The sequence below is a fragment of the Aricia agestis genome, chromosome 22 (assembly GCF_905147365.1).
Source record: "Aricia agestis chromosome 22, ilAriAges1.1, whole genome shotgun sequence".
In the NCBI taxonomy this organism is placed as follows: Eukaryota; Metazoa; Arthropoda; class Insecta; order Lepidoptera; family Lycaenidae; genus Aricia; species Aricia agestis.
This window is the reverse complement of record NC_056427.1, coordinates 4,129,499-4,148,658: the sequence shown is the minus strand read 5'-3', so window position 1 is coordinate 4,148,658 and position 19,160 is coordinate 4,129,499. Positions and strand designations below refer to the sequence as shown.

Sequence of the window (19,160 nt, the reverse complement as noted above, 5' to 3'; positions counted from 1 at the left end):
CGGCACGAATGGGCCGGCTCGACTGGAGAAATACCACGCTCTCACAGAAAACCGGCGTGAAACAGCGCTTGCGCTGTGTTTCGCTGAGTGAGTGAATTTACCGGAGGCCCAATCCCCTACCCTATTCCCTTCTCTTCCCTTCCCTACCTTCCCCTATTCCCTTCCCTACCCTCCCCTATTACCCTATTCCCTCTTAAAAGGCCGGCAACGCACTTGCAGCTCTTCTGATGCTGCAAGTGTCCATGGGCGACGGATGTTGCTTTCCATCAGGTGACCCGTTTGCTCGTTTGCCCCCTATTTCATAAAAAAAAAGAGTTAATCGTCAATAAAAATCGTAGGAAACATGTAAATATCCTTAATGAAATCGATAAGAAAACTCGACGTCAGCAACTCCGTTTATCGCGAGAGAACCGTACATTTTTACGAGATAAAAAGTCACATTCCATGCCAAAATTCAGCAAAATCGGTTCAGCGGTTTGAGCGTGAAGAGATACCATACAGTGAAGACATACCATACTTTCGTGTTCATAATAATTATAGACACTGTCCGTGTGGTAGTTATTAAAATCCTCCGAAACAACTAAGCCACAAATATTATTATGTCTTCTCACTTGTAGTGCATAAATGTGTGCCCAGACTAAGACCTTTATCCCACGCCTGTGTCTTCTACCTAGGTGTGGCTGTGCGCTAGCCAACAATGACACTGCCTTTCACTATTACCTAGACTAGATCTGCTAAAGGCTACTAGGTCAGGGACGACCTAGCTTTTACTTACATGAAGGCTTCTATACAACACTAAAAACTAGGCATTGAAATCCGTTGTGGATGATTTATACAGTATTTTCAGAGCGAAATACCCACTCCTCAAATACTGTAGTGCCTGGGACAACATTTTTAAATGTCCGTATGGTTGCCCAAGCACATACGGCATTCTCATAGTCGGCCTAGTCCAGAGGAAAGAACTAGTCAATACATCTGGGACCAACTATGTGCGGGCTCCCTCACGATAGTTTCCTTCACCGTACAAGCGTCCGTATTATGTACTTGAGATCAGAAAATGTCTCATAGGTACACGCCTCCACCCGGGTTCGAACCTGCGTCCTGCACCCTCAAGGAGTGCGAACCGAAGGTCTACCCATTAGGCCACGGACGCTCTGTGTAACAGTTAAAAAATAAAGTTTAAAAAATCGCCCTCGTATACTAAAAATTCGTTGTCTGTCCGTCTGTCTGTATAGCTATAGACATCTGAAATTTTCGCAGATTGTGTATTTCTGTTGCCGCTATAATAATTAACAACAAATACTAAAAACAAAATAAAATTAATATTTAGGAGGGCTTCCATACAACAAACGCAATTTTTTGGCCTTTATTGCTCTTTAGTGAGGTACTTGAAATTTTCATAAAATCCTCAATTGTATGTGTACTATTATGTACTATTAATGATAAAATCAAAATAAAATAAGTGGGGCTCCCATATAAAAACAATTTATGGCCTATTTTCCTCTTTAATGGTACGGAACCCTTCATGTGCGAGTCCGACTCGCACTTGGCCGATTATTATCACTGAATAAAGTACGGTATCCGTCAGATTTTATTTACTTTGCATCTTACCAGCTTACAGAGCGCCTCTTTAATGACATTGATATGAAACGTAAAAAGATATTCTCAAGACGCTCTAGGTATCGCGTTAAATCTAGATTTAGCGTTTGTGGCGTGCCCACTACACTTCCATTTCCTAGACTTGAGGGCTAAATCTACGTTTAAACCTTTTCTGCCAACTTGACCCACTTTTTAGGAGCTGGTGGGAGACATAAGCGGTAGCGATTACTTAAGATGGCGTTTTAGAAGGAGGCTCTTTGTTCGGAAGTCGGAACTATAACTAGCTAAAAGCCGAGCTTTGTGAGGGCTCGCGTCGTCACACCTTGACTGACTTAATGATAACTCATCGACATAATGTAAATAAAATTACTATGTTAAAGCACAAATCAATAGGCGTGATAGTTTTTCTGTTAAGTGTACCACAAAATGTAGGTTGTGTGATGTACTAGTGATAATATTACATTACACTCTCTATCATCTATATTTCTCGTTCTTCGTATGAATGATAATATTATTATTATTAAAGAGATGCTACGTTATTTCAGGTACGGCGTCAGCTCCTTCAAACAAAATAATTATGATCAGCGAAACCTTTGTCAAAGTGAAACACTGAACTTGTAAGGATAGCAAACATTCTAAGAATAATGAAAATTTTCGAACCATCTAAATAAAATATTGTAAATTGCATCTAATATTGAAAAACTCTCAGAGGTTTAAAAATTTCGGTCTTGCTTCGATCGAAGATTGCGTTGATAGAAGATTGATTAAAATTTATTTCGTCTTAAAATCGACCTTCGGTGGAACAATAAATATTAATAATTGGCTAGTACTTTTTGTTGAATAAGAACTAACCGCTAAATAGTTGTAAGTGTTAGTTTGCTATTTTTTACTTAAACATATTGTATCTCGCTAATCGCTATCGCTTATACTTTGTGCCATCTCAAGAGTGGTAAAATCCAAAACTTGGTAAGGTTGACTGTAAAACTTTGCTTTTACTTTAGATTTATTAGTAAACTTTAGAGTTGCTATAAAAAATTAACTAATGTAGATTTCGTTAAAGAAACTAGATATATTCTCTTAGGGTCAATGCCCACTGCGGCGTTGATGCCATGAGATGCATTTCTAAAAGACTTTGATAGCGAGTTAAACGAATTTTGGCGCAACGGAGTTACAGGCGTTATAATATAAAGTCAAAATGAAATAAGATGGCTCCAGCGGTCATTGACCTTTCCTTTCTGTTTTGTTTTCTTTTTTTCTGTTTTCTGTTCTTTTAAATTAGAAAAAAACACCTCTTATAAAGACACACCCATATAGATTCATCGGAAAACATCATAGTAACTCTAAGATTGATTATTTGTAATTTTTTATGAGTTAAGAGCAAAATTTTAACTGAGTACGCAAATTACGATATCACTCGGACTAGAAACATCTGTCACTTTATATTTTTCAATCACATGTATAGAAAACGATTAAATATGACAACATTTTGACAAGGGGTCAATGACCGGTACCGCCTGGTTACGGCATTACGAAAACTGTATTTTTTTCGAATTTCGAGTGGGAAATCGAGTTCAGACTTCAGAGCGAGTTTCTTAAGTTTTGCTAAACTACAGAATCGTAAAATATATCTCGATTTATAGAGTTTCGAGTGAGTGTCCCTAGTAGTGTCGGGCACTAAGCTGCGAGACGTTGTCACAAGTGTCCGAGCTACAGGATTTGTCTCGAGATTGTGTATTATCGAGTTGTCGTCGTGAAATATTATTAATCCGTTTGTTTTGGCGCTGTCTTTGCTGTCTTTTAGATAACATTATGATCAGCTTTTATCTTAGTTGACTTTCAAACTTAAAATTCTATTTATTTCACTAATATTGTAAATTCAAACGCTTGCACCTGGTGTTTCTTTTCTTTTACAAGTTTAACGATGCTGTGATGCCAGTAGCATCAGAATGGGTAGATTTGTTAGGTAAGGTAGGTTTTTTTTGTTAGAATTCTGAAGTATTTTGATTCAAGTTTATCATCATCAGCCCGCTTAGTGCTGGAAGTGATTTGATTGGTTCAATATACATATTATAGTTTTCTGTTTCTTGACAATTATTACAGTTCTATAATTATCAATTTTTTTATCTTTATTTAATTTGTTATTATTAACTACATCTAGTTGTGAATAAGCAGCTTTCGTGCCCCATTTCATGTAATAAGTGGTTGCGTATCGGAGTTTTAACTAAACAACTAAATACTGTAATTATAGTTCGCAACCCACTTTAGCGGATATAGACCTAGGTTTCGTAGATGTGGCGTTGAAGCTAGTCCAACTAATCCAAAGTAAGGGCCGGACACATAAACACGACACGACGTCGTGTCGTACCACGATGCGGCATCGTTTCACGATGCGACGTCGCGTCGTCGGAATCTACGACGAGCGTCGTAAAAAACTACGTCACGACATCGTAACGTGCCACGATACACGGCACGACGTCGCGTCATGTTTATGTGTCCTGGCCCAATTCATAAAATATTTTAAGTGCGTAAATCGGTCTGTGTTTCTGCCTAGTTATTTTTACGCACGTCTGTACCTCATCAAGCTACCTAATAAAACAGCTAAACCGATATTAATTAAGTCCTAGAAAGGACATTTGAATGAAGTGACAGATGTTTTTAGTCCAAGGGCGAAATCGTATATTTTGCATACTTGGTTATAATTTAAAACTACTAAGTATGAACTTATAGAAAGTTGGGGCTTATCACCCTGACAGAAACCTTCCTATAAATCAATAATAGTCTGTGGCTTAATAAGGAATATGGTGCAAGCATTTTTCTTAATACTCCCAGACTAGAAAGGTCAACGACCGCTTGTGCCATCTTTTTTAATTTTGACTATAGATGTTGACGTTTTTTGATTTCTCGTCGAAACATCCGTATAGGTTTAAATCGACCAACATTATAGGTATATTGTTTTTTTTTTTTGCCAAATCATTTGAAAATTTCTTCTTGCAATTTTTTTCGGATGTCTATTTCTTCTTATGTCTGTAGCTTTTGATCGATCGACTCTACATAAACACCGTATTTGTAAACACTGCCGTGCGTTAGGCTTTTCTATTATAAACCTAGATTACCTGGATCAGAACTTACTTCATAAATCGAGACTTAACAAGTTTGGCTAGGCATAAAAGCCTGCTTTGTGAAATGTTTACAATTTATTTCAATGTTTATAAGTTCTTTAAGCGGTGACGCCATTGCAATCGTTGGTGTATACGCTATTTTCTAAGCATTGATGTCATTGCAACGTATGTACTAACCATAAAGTTAATATACCTAGCGGAATAGAGCAACAATCTCGAGCTGTCAAACGAAACCGAAATTGGTTTCATCTGTGTGTAAAAATATGTGTACGTATACACTTACACAAGCATGATTGAACATGATTTCTATGAGATTAAATTGTCAACGTGCGGCACGTGCCGACTGGACTTTTTTTTTGGAAAGAAGGGGGCAAAAGAGCAAACGGGTCACCTGATGGAAAGCAACTTCCGTCGCCCATGGACACTCGCAGCATCAGAAGAGCTGCAGGTGCGTTGCCGGCCTTTTAAGAGGGAATAGGGTAATAGGGAAGGGTAGGGATGGGAAGGGAAGGGAATAGGGGAGGATAGGGAAGGGAATTGGGCCTCCGGTAAACTCACTCACTCGGCGAGACACAGCGCAAGCGCTGTTTCACGCCGGTTTTCTGTGAGAACGTGGTATTCCTCCGGTCGAGCCGGCCCATGGTCATGTCCCCTGTGACCCCTTCAGTCAGTTTACCGGAGGCCAATCCCCTAACCTATTTCCTTCCCTACCCTTCCCTTTTCCCTTCCTCACCTTCACCTATTCCCTCGCAACGCACCTGCAGCTCTTCTGATGCTGCGAGTGTCCACGGGCGACGGAAGTTGCTTCCCATCAGGTGACCCGTTTGCTCATTTGCCCCCTTATTTCATTAAAAAAAAACTACTCACGTAGGTCACACACTATTGTTTCCTTTTTCGGGTCTCAAACTATCTTAATATCAAATTTCATCAAAATCGGTTCAGTGGTTTAAGCGTGAACAGGTAATAGACAGATATAATACACTTTCGCATTTATAATATTAAAATGGAAATTTATATCTGAATTCTAAGGTCTAAGTGTCATGCTTCAGCACGAATGGGTGGGATCGAAAACCGCTTGAGTAGCTTGTTTTGTCACAGGTGGATTAACTTTTGTCTTTTCTTGGAGTTGTAGAGTTCTTCTCTATTTGCTCGTCGTACAACTTGGGAAATAAGTTTCTTTGCCACACTGTGTTCTCTCAGGCGTAGCATTAGCAATTTATCACTAGATCAGGACACTTAGACAACTTGTGTTCGATAATTTTAACATCGAAGTTACAATAAATGGGAATAGCTATGTCCACACTATGCTATTTCATCTTCAATTTTCGTCATTATCTTTTTATTCAACTTTCGTTTGGCATATTCAATAATTGAATGCGTCAAAATCCAGCCGCGTTGGAAAGAAAAGTGTCATAGTCGCGGGCATGCCTCACGTGCGCTGTTGACTGCGCTATAACGCATGCCCTTGATGAACAAGGCTATTGGGAAAGTATCGTAAGCGCCATGACAGTTTTTAACCGAGTACCATACAAAAGTTTAGTTCGTGTGCAAGTTCGATTCCTGCTTGGCCGATTCTTACGCAGGCGAGTCAAAGTTTAAACTTATTGCTTGTTTATAAATAAACTTAGCTTATTTTAGGTTACATTATCTTGCATAATAGTTACTTTATGTGCAGGCGTGTAAAGGACAGAGTATTCACAGCGGCTCGCTGCATCGATAGTTAAATCATTATCGACCTAAGTTTAACTAACTACGGTATAGTCGTGAGCATAAGTGGTAATAATAAAAATAATAATATTATAATATAATATGTATCTATGGACGCTTCACACCACGTCAGTCTGGCCCCGTGCTAAGTACCTAAAGGACTTGTATTACAGGTACCAGGCAACGGAAATATATTTAATAATTTTATACTATACATATATTTAAGATTTTCATTGTATCATACACATTACACATATTTAATACACATCCAGATCCGGGAACATTGAAAACTTTTTGTTCCATCGGCGGGATTCGAACCCGCGACCCCCGGTTTGAGCTACCAACGCGCTCACCACTGAGCCACAGAGGTCGTCAAAATAAAAAAAAAATATTTATGTGCACACACAAAAAAGAAAACACATAAAAACACATAGAAGAGACAAAAACAAAAGAAATAACAACAAAAAAATTATAAAAATTACAAAATTGTGCAAAAAGGCGGTCTTGCTAAGCAGTTTTTTCCAGACTTTTCAGTGGAAATGCAGCTGATCCGGCAAACGTTGTCTTGCCATGCGCCGTGAGAAGAAGATCTTCTGAGTTCTGACTGAGCTAGAAGTTATATTTTCAAAATTATAAAACAAGATTAATATATTTCATTTCAAACCTTTGTAGCGACGCTTTTTTGGGATATGTAAAACATGATTAACTCGCGTCAGGACACTGATCGAAAGTTCCTAAGAAGAATGGACCCTCGGCGCGGCGAAAGAGAAGGTAATCTCTCTTTCTACATGCGGCGAAAATTATTGTTCGTATTTTTCACTACGAATTGCGTCAAAAGTCCAAACAAAACTTCATTTAAAATATCAAATCCATACTTGCATACTTAGTATTATAAATGCGTAATATTATAGATGTGATTGTGTCTGTCTGTCTATCTGTATGTCTGTCTGTCTGTCCTCTTCACGCCTAAGTCGCTGAACCAATTTTCCTAAAATTTGGTATTGTTGAACTTTGAGTCCAGACCGTACATTTTTCCCGGATATACTCTATATGTCCTTTACATAGCATATTTTTTAGCCGGGAAAAATTTACGGTTCCCGTACGATAAACGAATTTCGGCGCATTTCTTTATAATTCATTGCCGCGTTACTTTGTTTATGATACAGATTTTTGGCAACAAAATTAACTATTGTATTGTTTCATGAAGCCCTAAGCGGCCGCATCCGGCCGCGATAACAATAGATAAGCTATTGTGTCTCGTTATTCCACGATCGACGGGTTAAAATGTAAATTAGCTAAATTGTATTGTACAAACTGTCAACAAAGCCATGAAATTAACAAAGTAAAGGGATACATCAGTCAAAAGGTGGGAGCGAAAAGTTGTGAAGTTTGTTAACAAACTAATCTAAGGGGTGAGTAGGATATTGTGAGAGTTTCTGAGTTATAATTGAGGTACTGTGGCGAGATGAAATGAACAATGTGGCGAAATCGGCTGAACTGATTTGGATAAAATTGTAAAGTGGCAGAACTTGTATACTTAGGAGTTTTTATTTCTTTAAAACTAGTTGCTCCGTCTTTACGCGCGAAATAAAACACCGCAAGAACTATGCATTTTTCCGAATTACGAGAAAATTTTATTTCGTCCACCATTAATGACTTTAAGAGGATACACCAGGGGCTAGAGAAATGAAAAAAAAAGTACGTGTAATATCTATAGCTGTCTCCCTTACCCCAAAACTATACCGCAGAACGCGATAGAGACAACTGCAGAAAATCCAGAAAATCAACGATTCGTTGCCCCTGATTCCTTCTCCAAAACTTAACCGATTTAAGTACTTTTTTCATTAAACCTTTTTTTAAAGGCTTGAGCTGTGTTCCTATGTTTTGCTTTTTTTTGTATAATCTAGCCAAATCTGTTTTCTGGACGTTTGAACACAGCGGAAAATCTGGCCATTTTTTTGGGTTTTTGAACGTTCATATCTTATTTAATAATTAAATTATGAATAAAAAGAAAACATAGGGACATTGTATTAGTGGCCGTAGATATTCAGGAAAAAAATTATAACTCTACTAGCATTATCTAGGGAGGAAACAGGGGACAACGTTTGTATGGAAAAAAGGGCGGTGTGGACTCCTCTTAACGACTGTCGCCTTGATTCACCACTTAAACTATAGTCTCGGGCCTAAAACCTTGGTAACTTTTTGATAGGTCAATGACCTGCGCCTCGAACCAACGCTTAAACTATAGCATAAAATTTATTCTAAGCACTTTAGTTAGCGACTGCACATTACATTATAAGCAAATTTGTATTCCGGACTCTGCTTGAGATTAGTATGTGCTGTGTGTATGTGTGTTCGTCTGCGTGTGTAGTCGCTAACAACAGTTGTTACTTGAACTTGCCGGATTAGGTTAGTCGTTGTTTTAAATCCGTTTAGTCCTGAGTTTAGTCGTAGTCAAATAAACGGGACTGAGTATTATCCCACAACCTGTGCACTTTTCTGGTACACTTTATGGTAACTATGACGCTTATTGAATTGTGCTTTAACATACAATACAATACAATACAATAACACTTTATTGCACACCAAAAAAATACAAAATAAAATCATTTTACATATGACAGCATATACTGATGATGCACAAAAGGCGAACTTATTGCTAACAAGCAATCTCTTCCAGTCAACCTTTTGTTTATCGGATTGTCTAAAAGAGATTGCAAACATCGTGTAGGTGTACAAAACTAATAAACAGAGAAAAGTTTACTTAATTAACAATTAACTTGAAAAACAATAATAATAATAAAAGTAGCAACAAATTTATGTCTTATTTAAGAAATGGTGTCTTATTTTTAAAAATATTAATCGTATCAGCGCGACGAATTTCCAGTGGCAGTGAGTTCCAAAGTTCCATAGTAATTTTTATTTGTATGTAGATGTGTTATCATCAGTCAGTCAAGGTTTTGTTACTATTAAAATATAAAAAAAACTGCCTTAAAGATTATTACCACGCAGAAAAACGTCGCGAGCCCTCACAAAGCTCGGATTTTTGCTAGTTGTATTACTAGATGACTATTTTGGACCAAAACTCGTTTACCGCGGGAGCCGTACATTTCCCCGGGATAAAAAGTATCCTATGTCCTTTCTCGGGATTCAAAGTATTTTCATACCAAGTCCACGCCTCCGTGGTCTAGTGGTATAGAGCGCGGCTCTTGACTCGGAGGTCGTGGGTTCGATTCCCGCGTTGGAAACATGTTATTTCCAAGTTTGGTTAGGACAATGCAGGCTGATCATCTGATTGTCTGACAAGTAAGATGATCCATGCGTCGGATGGGCATGTAAAAAGTCGGTCCTGCGCCTGATCTCTCGCCGGTCGCGTCGGTCTTCCGTCCCAAATCCCAATGGGTTATGAGAGTGAAAGGAATAGAGAGTGCTCTAATTGTGTACTGCGCACACATTTGGGCACTATAAAATTACTCCTGCGTGGCTGGCCTGGTTTCAATGAAACCGGCCACCGTCACAGAAACCGGGAACTATTATACCAAATCCCATACAAATCAGTTTAATAAAACATTCTAAAACAAAAAATACGATTTAAAATTTTAATTAAAAAACAAAAATTCCATATACTTACTTAATTTATTCTTTCATCACCAAAATCCATATAGACTAAACAAAACAATGACAAAAACATTACCAAACAAAGATTAATCGAATAGAATATCGATTTATCAGATTTTATCGAGTTTTAATATCGATTCCCTTATCGGGGCTTATGGTGTAAGATTACCAATGATTTAGGAGACCAATGGGAATGACACAAAATAAATATTGCCTTTGTTTGTTTTGCCTCTGTCTCTAAGTTTAACGATTACTTTTTTATGAAATAAGGGGGCAAACGAGCAAACGGGTCACCTGATGGAAAGCAACTTCCGTCGCCCATGGACACTCGCAGCATCAGAAGAGTTGCAGGTGCGTTGCCGGCCTTTTAAGAGGGAATAGGGTAATAGGGGAGGGTGAGGAAGGGAATAGGGTAGGGGATTGGGCCTCCGGTAAACTCACTCACTCGGCGAAACATAGAGCAAGCGATGTTTCACGCCGGTTTTCTGTGAGAACGTAGTATTTCTCCGGTCAAGCCGGCCCATTCGTGCCGAAGCATGGCTCTACCACGTTATGTTATCACGAAGGAACCGTACATTTTTTCAGGATCATATGTCCTTTCTCGGTACTGAAGAGTCTCCATACCAAATTTTAGCTAAATCGGTTAAAGCAAAGAGAGATCAGGCACATACAGTCCGACGCATGGAGCATCTTACTTGTCAGACAAGCAGGTGATCAGCGGGGCTAAAATGGTCGCTTTGGAGAATCATATTATGAATCATAATATGATTCATTTTTTAAAAATCGCAAAATGCAAGTCTGCTTGCTATTTGTCACATTTGTCAGTTTGACAGTTTTGCCAATTCATTTGCTGCATTTTTTGAGAGGAATTGCTAAATGTGATCATTTTAGACTACTTAGTCCTAACCAGTCTTAGATATATATTACTTTCCAACGCGGGAATCGAACCCATGGCATTCGAGTCGAGAGCCACGCTCTAAACCACTGGACCACGAATGCGTTAAAAGCAGAAACGAAAGATGACACAATAAAACTTTGGTATCACATTTTATGAGGCAATATTAGGCGATATAGGCCATAATATAGATTGTATCAGTGTTACATATAGACGAATAAAGGGTTATGATGCATAGAAATTAGGTTTATTGGTTCCTTAGAAAGCTCGAACCGGACATACCGAAAACCAAATTTATATGTTAAATCGAGACATATTAAAAGGTGTTTACAAGATTCTTATTCAAATTAAACTTTGGTAAATTTTTTATAAGTTAAAACGTTCCTTAGCGGCATTGGTAATATTACGGAGAGTAAGGACTATAAGGGCCCTAGTACACGGTGGCTTTTTGTAGCGACGCATTCGCGATATTGTCGCGCGTTTACATTGTTACAATCGCGAAGCGGTCGCTAGGTGTACACGGGGCGCTCATTCAGTCGCAATGAAAACGCGATACAATCATGATGCAAACGCGATAAGAACGCGTAAGTTTTCTCCCCGCGCGTTGTCAGCTGAAACGGTCGCGCATTTTTAACCGACTTCCAAAAAACGAGGAGGTTATATATTCGGCTGTGGATATATTTTTTATTTTTTTTTACCGCTACAGTCGCGCGTTTCTAATGCAACTATTACAATCGTGCAGTGGCTAAACGCGCGATTGCATCGCTACAAAAAGTCGCCATGTGCTAGGACCCTAAAGTGCATTTGACCGAAACAGATAATAATAGCATTTTAAAAAGTCAAAAGATAAAACCGACTTCAAAATTGTACGTAACCGAGAATTAAAATTACGTTTACATTACAAACATAAAAACATACATACATACATACATAAATATACATACTTACACTTTTGAAACTTGGCCCATTTGATCAGACACTGATCTAGACTTAAATATACAAAAACTGGGCAGTAAAAGATTTGTAATGTTATTGTACTGTACTCGGCGAAGCATGGCGGTAGCGGTCACGGACTCCCTGTCTAAAACTTGTCATTTTCTATATAAACCGCGATTGACAATGAAGTGTCAGATGTTGTCAATCGCGGCTTTGTATAGAAAATGACAAGTTTTTGACAGGGAGTCAATGACCGCTATCGCCATGTTTCGCCGAGTACAGTATAGTATACAAAGATTAATCTTACTTGAATAATCGCCTACTTAACATAAAATGCTTTGGCAAACGAAACCTTACTTAATCTCGGCTAATTATTGCCAAAAGTTAAGCCAAACGTACTTAGGGTATTAAATGTAAATGAGGTTAAACACGTATTTAACATAAATCAGGCGATACATACGCTTGTTTTGTAGTAATATGTATTAAGTACTATAACGCCCGCAACTATCTTGCGCCAAAATTCGGTTATCGCGTGGAAACCGTACGTTTTTAGAGTTCCGTATCCAAAAGGATAAAAGACTTCGATGTCTGTCCATCTGTCCGTCTGCATCCAGGCTGTAACTCAAGAACCGCTATAGCTAGACTTATGAAATGTTCACAGATTATGTATTTCTGCTGCCGCTATAACAACAAATACTAAAAATAAAATAAATATTTTAAAAGGGTTTATTCCCATACAACAATGAACAAACGTACCTAATGTTCTTGGCCTTTTTTGTTCGTCAATAATGGTAGCAGGTAGGCACTTGCAATACTCACAAAATTCTTAAATATAATATTTGTTAATTATTAATAATTAATTAAAAAAATGAATATTTAATGTGGGCTCCCATACAAAAAACACAATTTTTTGCCAACTTTCGCTCAATAACGGTACGGAACCCTTCATGCGCGAGTCCGACTCGCATTTGGCCGATTTTTTTCTCGCTTCATCTCCATTTCAGCGAAATTTATTCATCAGATTTGGCGTGAAAGCAGACAGAGAGACAGACAGTCACACCTTTGCATAATATTATGTATAAGTATGGATGTGATGATTACATTCTAAAAAAAACTGTACATTTTACTGTAATAAAAGAGTGGCAGAAAAGAGAAAGTCAACATTTTGTGTACTGTACGGTCAAGGCTCCTTAAAATTGTCTGACGTAACGCGTGGACGGCCCCGTTATTCTTGAAAAGGCTGATAGTAATCGTGGAATATAAAATTATTTTGCAAATGGATAAGAGTATTTTTATTTCTTAGGATTCCAGAGATTTAGAGGAATAGTACAATCATAACAGGATGATAAACGTTTTGTCCCTGGAGGTCGTGTGGTGCAAGCGATCAGCGGAAAGCGGAGGAGCATGAGCGGAAACGATTTGTTATATAATGGGTCCATAACGGTTTCGGTGTTAGTGACCAGTTTCATTGAAAGAGGCAGGTACGCAACAATGACTTTATAGAGTCCGAGTGTGTGTACACAAGATCATTATTTTCTTTTACTCTCATAACCCAGTGGGACGACTGATCGACACGACTGGCGAGAGATAATGCGCAGGACTTTTTATAGGCCCATCTGATGTATGAATCGACTTGCTTTTCAGTCTGTGTTACGGACAGCTTATTTTTCTTTACTAAATTTGAAAATATCATCATACCAAGTATATGCGTACATAGTTTTGTGATGATCGCTTGAGTATTTTTCGCGTAAAAGCGTAACTATCAAACTTTCATTCAAATTGATAATATTTAATTGTTATTGACAGCTGCCATTAATTCTCCTGTATGTGATTTGTCAATGTAATTATTTCAATCCAAGTATAATTTCATATTCCAACTAAAATGCCCTTTAATTTAAATCGCTGTAAGTTTTAGTTTGTACCACACAAAAAGTATTCAAAGAAAAACACGTTCCTAAGAAACTTGGAATGGTTTGTGACATTATTATTATTGTTACCTAAATATATCTTATTCTGTTTCAAACCTTGTTTGAAATCACGTAATAAAAATCTTGATTACTTTGATATAAGGCTAAAATAAAAAAGATTTTTATTACTCAATTTGATAATAAACAATTATACTCCGATTTACTTAAATATATACTCTGGAAGTGCCAGCAGAAGTGAAAACGAAACAACAGAATCAGGCTGATTACTTGATTGTCTACCGATATTATTATTATGATCTATGCATTGGAATTTGGATGGGCATACAGAATCTATACTATAATATTATTATAAAGCGAAAAGTTTGTTTGTTTCTTTGAACGTGCTAATCTCAGGAACTACTGGTCCGATTTGAAAAATTATTTCAGTGTTAGAAAGCGCATTTATCGAGGAAGGTTTTAAGTTCTACTTTATCACGCTAAGACTAATAGGAGCGAAGAAGTGAAGGAAAATGTGGAAAAAGCGGGGGGAAATTATTTGAAATGGCTTATCTCACGAACTATTGGAGCAATTTTTCAGTTATTTGGCACAGATAAGAAATAGACCACGTGATGGATCATAGGCTATTTTTTGTCGACTATTTTGTCGGTGAAATTAATTTACGCGGGCGAAAGCGCGCAGGACGTCTAGTCTAATAATTATTATGCGAGAAAAGGAAGAGAATTTCTTGTGTATTACGCACACACTTGGGCACTACAATATAACGTCTGCTGATCTTGTTGAACCGGCCACCGTCACCGAAACCGACCTTACACCTACCGAAATTGGTAATAATATTAAGGATGATTATTGTATACTACGCGCACACTTGGACACTATAATACAACGCCTGACGATCTTGTTTCAATGAAACCGGTCACTGTCACCGAAACCGGCGCCGATTATGATGATTCTTTCTTGTTTCAATTAAAACGGTCATCATCACCGCAATTGATAATGATACTAATGATGATGATGATGATTGCTCGAGCAAATACTCAACTTCTCAACATATAAATGAAAATGAGCCACATTTAAACATATTTCACGTATCTCGTAAACTGGCCAAATTACCAAAGTAGTTCCACATCCAAATTCACCCTTAAGTCCTCCCTATAAGGGTTACATGAGAGGCAAAATAAGTAAGAACGGTGGAAGTTTGCAGGGCCGTCCCTACGGCATCGTGAACCCTTTGCTATCGTGCCCTAAGGGACTGCCTAGTTTAGATGATAAATATCTTTGTTTATATGTTACATGAAGAGTTTTATGATGGAATTTTTTCTTGTCTATCTTCGGTGTCTGAAGAAAAATCGTATTTATACGCCAGAAATCATTTTTCTACGTGCTATCTACTAGATAAAAGCTGAGCTTCGTGAGGGCTCGCGTCGTTTTTCTGCGTGGCAATAATCTTTAGGGCACTTTTTTATATTTTAAATTTTAAAAGTAACCAAACCTTGACTGACCGATAATAACACATATAGTATATACATAATACATAAATAAAAATTACTATATTAAAGCAGAAATCAATATAGACGTGATAGTAATTCCGTCAAGTGTACCACAAAAGTTTTTTTTTTTTTTTTTTAATGAAATAAGGGGACATACGAGCAAACGGGTCACCTGATGGAAATCAACTTCCGTCGCCCATGGACACTCGCAGCATCAGAAGAGCTGCAGGTGCGTTGCCGGCCTTTTAAGAGGGAATAGGGTAATAGAAGAGGGTAGGGATTGCGAGGACCCCATAAGGCTGCGTTTCCACCAGATATGTGTTGCGAGGAATGTGTTTTGAGAACCAATAGAATCGCTTCAATGACGTGAGCTTGCCATGACATCGTTCAGCGCGGCGATGCTATTGGATCTTAATAACACTCGCAACACATCTCAGGTGGAAACGCAGCCTTACACACTGTATTAAAGTGCGGCGGTATAATTCTACAGTGGAATTCGGGCTGGCCGATACCACCTCACTCGGTCCCGAAGATGCTAAAAAAGTTAAGGCGACACCATTTTTTAGATCCCCAATCAGCCTCAATTCCAAAACTCTAAAAGCCATTGCACCAGTTTTCTAATAAATCACAATTTTATGGATTATCACCCATTAAATCCATAGTTTTATAATAGCTCGTCAGTTTCATAATGATCTGATAGCCCGTCAATATCGTAATTTTCTGACAGCTCGTCAAATTCATAATTTAGTCCGCAGACAAAATCTCCGGCTGCACTGAGTCAGCTATATAGCGTTCGTGTTCAGACAAAATGAAGCTTATTATATCTACATACGCGGAGTAAGCAAAAATTACTGCTCTTCGGAAAATGGATGGTATTTTTAATAAACTGGGTGAGATGAATATAGGTGTAGTATTTTGACATTTTTTTTTTTTGGAAATAAACACTGTAGTTATTTGCAATTTGAAAACTTTAAAAAAATGTTTTATTTCTGAATTTTCAAATAAATGTTGTAAAAATTGTCCTACTTGTTAACTAACCATCGGTTAGTTTATTTAATATAATTGTATCTATCGATTGAAGTAAGCGTAGATTTAAAAAAAAGCGTAAGCTATGTATAATGTAATAAAAGTTTGAAAATAATGGTGATGAAAAATGTACAATGAAAGTGATCACGATAGCTGTGGCGAATTGTAATAAAAGTGAAAGTTATAGTAATCCTGATAATAATATTAAATATTATAATAATTGGCTCTGATAATGTTTAAAATAATAAAAATGATGATCATAATGCTAAAGATCATAATAATTTTGACACAAAAGATATAATGCAGCAAAGCGGCACTGATACAACATTTTTCCTATCTTTTGATGTTATCCTTTATCCTATAAGCCCCGCTCTCACAAAGAGAAACCGGCTATAGATCAAGTCATAAGAGGTAGCGGAATATTTTGAATTCCTATACTAATTATTTAGCTGACTAAAGACTTAAACTTCTTAAAACCTATCGCATCGTTATTACGACATTATAGTGACTTAATGACTATTTAATTAATATTCAGGTGTTGTAGGAGTAATTAAAATAAATATTATAATGTAAAACAAAATTAAAATATTATTTAAACGTGCAAAAAAAGTTAGTAATTGACATTTACAATTACCAGCTTTTTATCAAGGCTATGTGTTTTTCGCACTTTACTTAGATTTTTTCACTCACTCGGCGCTCCGCGCTAACGGCAGAAAGGTGAACTCCTATCAAAGAACCTTACAAATTGTGCATGACTCGTTTCTATTCCCTTCAAACAGGTGCCACATTTTAATAATTTCAAAACATTTTGCCGCTACCCGCTCGTCGCTCGCACCACACGTAATGAAGTGGGGGTAGCTATTATGGAAATTGGGAATGGGCCTCGTTTGGCATACGACGATTCCGATGTTTCCCGAATTTTTCAATTCCTTCCCAATGAATTGGCGATTTAAGCGCCGTGTCGCTTTGTGACTATAGATTTGGGAAATTTTTAGATATGATAGTGTATTGAGTAAGTTTTGGTAAAAACATTGTGATTTTTAAAGTTTAGAGTGTAAAGCAAAGTGATAAACGTCTCACGTGATACAGCAGTGTTTTTAACCGACTTCAAAAAAGGAGGTTATCAATTCGACGCGTATGTATGTAATATTCCCTAATCTATAGCAGCATCTGAACAAATGTGCCAAATTTCAAAATTGTATGTATGTATCACGTTGAAGTCAGATTTAAGTGATTCTCTTTTGTTGTACTAGGTATTGTTCAACTTAGGGAATACTGCAAGTTTCATCAAAATCGGTTCAGTAGTTTTTGAGATAGGGAATTTTAATTCTTAATTAAGTACGTGCAATTTGAAGTCGGTTTTATCTTTTTAAAATGCTACTGAAGACATAGTTTTGAGTATAATATTTTGACTATAATATTATAATAATTTTATGGGAACATCTAAAAGGTGCCTTTCAGATCATTGCGGCGCGACCGACAAAAGTTCAAATTAACATGCCACTCTATGACCTAGGTTTAATTTTACGTGGGAGAGCTTCGGCACGAATGGGCCGGCTCGACCGGAGAAATACCACGGGCTCACGGAAAACCGGCGTGAAACAGCGCTTGCGCTGTGTTTCGCCTAGTGAGTGAGTTTACCGGAGGCCCAATCCTCTACCCTTTTCCCTTCCCTACCCTCCCATATTTCCTTCCCTAACCTCCCCTATTCCCTTGACTACCCTCCCCTATTACCCTGTTCCCTCTTAAAAGGCCGGCAACGCACCTGCAGCTCTTCTGATGCTGCGAGTGTCCATGGGCGACTATATTTATCATATTTAAGTTGTATTAGTTTAAGACACTGTTCTTTATCCATGACGCGTCTAACATGCAACGAATAAGCGAGGCAAAACATTCCCATCTTGAGTGAGTGCGGTAAACGTACCGAGACGCCTTTGAGCATCGACAAAAACCGACAACGCTCGGCCAGCTCGGCTCGGACCGCGGCACGCTCGGGCGAGGCACGTCCTGACTGACTGAGCAACTGCCTCGCGAGGCTGCTCGCTTGGTCAGTACGCGTGTATTCGCGTTTGTATCGTGTTTGCGTCGCGACTGTATTAGCGCCTCGTGTGTTATAACTTATACACATAGCTAGCGACCGCTTCGCAATAGGGATGATGACAAGGTCAAAGATTCGCGAATTTTGTTAATAAAATAAAGAAATCACGGTAAAAAATAAGTGTTCCCAAATTTCAGCTTGATACCAGTTGTATTTTTTTTGTTATGCGCCTTCAAAGTTCGATATTTTAGTCGAATTTTTTTTCAATTAAATTTCTTAATATTTGTATACAATTCGATAACTTATGCAATTAAAACAACTTTTGTTATGAAATCACTTTCATAAACGCAATATTTAATATACCTGTCGAACAAAGTTGTCTCCCGATGCGTACAAACTACGAAAGACTGACGTCATTCTTTCGTAGCACTTTGTATGGAGCGTTTCGGGCCGGTCTTTTTTATGAGATATTTGAATTGTCATATCTTGGTGATTTTTTAAGCTATCAGAGTCATTCTTTCAACGATGTTTCTATTTTTTAAGTGTCCTTCAATTACCGATAAGAAAAAAAAATAGTCATCATGCCTATTGTATCAATGCTTACGCGCGATAGTAATGCGATTGCATCGTTACATCGCCGCGTTCTAGGGCTCTTATCGTTCTTATTTTATTCTCTTCTGTTCTAATTAATTACTAATACAGTATAAACCGATCAAGTCAATAACCAATCTACCGCAGCCTAAAGGGTCCAACCCCGGAATTCTCCGGTACATTTAACATAATCCAAGTGTCGAACACAATATTAA

At 37.8% G+C, this 19,160-nt stretch overlaps 1 long non-coding RNA gene across 1 annotated transcript; it reads right to left on the bottom strand.

Annotated features, from left to right (window-relative positions):
* Positions 1 to 62: 62 nt before the first annotated feature.
* On the bottom strand, positions 63 to 18,368 carry LOC121738167. Its single transcript, XR_006037254.1, has 3 exons — positions 18,306 to 18,368; positions 16,984 to 16,987; positions 63 to 73 (listed from the first exon to the last, which is right to left on the bottom strand). It is a non-coding gene; the product is annotated as an uncharacterized LOC121738167 (long non-coding RNA).
* Positions 18,369 to 19,160: the final 792 nt, after the last annotated feature.